At 31.8% G+C, this 2,045-nt stretch overlaps 1 protein-coding gene across 7 annotated transcripts in view; it reads right to left on the bottom strand.

Moving 5' to 3' along the window:
- The window catches only part of LOC106871599 (tyrosine-protein phosphatase Lar), a 586,729-nt gene that overhangs the window by 420,929 nt on the left and 163,755 nt on the right, over positions 1 to 2,045 (bottom strand). The window lies entirely within an intron of this gene.

The following is a 2,045-nucleotide window of genomic DNA, read 5'->3' as shown; positions in this document are numbered from 1 at the left end:
ATATATATATAATGCATTTAAAAATTCTCTTCACATAAATCACTATATTTCCAATTTAAAATTTAAGAAAAAAGAAAGGGACAGTATACTTTCCTAAAAGAGAATTTAAAGTAAATATGACTTTAAGTAATTTAAGCACAAGCTATTTACTTTCAAAATTAAATGTAATCCTTCAAATTCAATTACTAGAAAGAAAAAAAAATGACTTATATCAATATGACATTTGAACATTTTATAAAGGGAGATAAACTAGGAAGTTATGAAATTTATATTCTCTTAATTGCTGGTAAGATGTGAAACAGGGTCAAGGACTTAATTGACCAAGAACATATCATATCACCTCAAACCACTAATATTAAAATATAGTAGTAATAGACTGTTGTATTGTAGTCCACACCCTATTAAGACATACTAATACTCACACACACACACACACACACACATGCAGGCAATAACACACTCACATAATTCTATTTAGAGATATATAATGATCATTTGTTAAATAACCGTGAAGTGCAGAGAATTAAAGTAGTTTATGTCTACAACAGTCAAGGTGAAAGCTGCAGAGCTCACTGATAGAAGATGCATCTATCATCCTAGTAGGAGACTGCCTGTCTGTGAATTAAAAAAACTCAGTTCACAATGCTGGCTTTCAAATCCATGACAAGTGATCTGATTTGATTTCTCAGATGTCTTCTTGGACAGTGTTTCTTTCTTCTAGAATTCCCTGATGAGAGAAAGTTGTGAAATTTGGAAAACAAACAAACAAATTTCCATGCTTAATAAAATTCAGGTGGTTATTTTAAGCTGTCCAATATCTTGGTGAAGAAGAAAAAAAAATATGTAGATGCAAATTCTATTTTGTTCCGTCCTTTAAAGAAAGAGTGGGACAGATCTGTGGTGGGGTGTGCAAGTGGGACTTGTATTTGTCAGTCTAAGAACCATTGTTGAAATATGCATATTCCCATATTCAGTTCCGAGACTACTCATAGGAATGCTAATCCACTCTGTCAACCTTCTATTTTCCCAGACTTTGTGAAAGATTCTTTCAATTTCTTACCTTCCCTCAAATAATCCCCTTTCTGAAGAATTGCTGTTTTTGCTTTTTTACTACATTGTCTATCAGATTCTTTCTGCCCTTGCAGACATTTTGTATCTTCTCCCAGTTCTTCAAGTTTTCATGTTTAACACAGGGCTAATCAACCAGATTTCTTACCTTTCTACTCCTCATTCTGCTTAAAGGTGACCATTTTTTTGATCCAGAACAAAATAAGAGTTTTGGACCAGGATGTTCAAGCTCCATTTATATCAGGAAGAAAGATCCAACAGCAAGGCAATGTTGCTTTCGCTATCGTTAGGATGCAGATGAAACACACTGCTTTTCCTTGTTACCTCATACAGTTAAAGTACCTTTAGTTCCTTTCTTCTTGATGCTGAGGTTCTTGGGTACAATACATCTGATTGAATACCATTTTTTTTTTTCATTTAAACCATATTAGAAACTACTTGACATTTATACATATATAACATATAAAAAGTTAATTCTTGTAAGTTATTAGTTTTGTATTTAAGAAACAATGTGATATAGTGCATAGGAATGTTTAGGATATGTTCTACCTTTCCACTTATAAAATTATATCATGAGATAAGATTTGACTTTGTCAGTGAGTTTCATATAGAAGTATACAAACAAGTTTGCACAGGAGAGAAAAGACATTGCTCACAGATTGTGGGGGAAATAACGACATAGGTGTAACTAATATATAGATTGAAAGTTAAACATATCATAAAAGTATGTATGCAAGGAGTTTTATGTTGAAGCAGGACTATATAGAATATTGGGTGATGGTTTAGGGAGTTAGACATGGTTAAGTTAAAAAGAATCTCAGTGGATTTAAGAATAAATTTTAGAAGTTTTATTAATTCAAACTTTGAATACTCCATACAAACTAGTAACATAATATTTTATAAGTGGAAGACAGAAATAATTAAATAACTAATTATATATGTGTGTGTGTGTGTGTGTGTGTGTGTGTGTGTGTGTG

The sequence above is a fragment of the Octopus bimaculoides genome, chromosome 10 (genome assembly GCF_001194135.2).
Source record: "Octopus bimaculoides isolate UCB-OBI-ISO-001 chromosome 10, ASM119413v2, whole genome shotgun sequence".
NCBI lineage: Eukaryota > Metazoa > Mollusca > Cephalopoda > Octopoda > Octopodidae > Octopus > Octopus bimaculoides.
The sequence above is the reverse complement of the archived record's forward strand: the minus strand, read 5'-3'. Positions and strand labels throughout refer to the sequence as shown.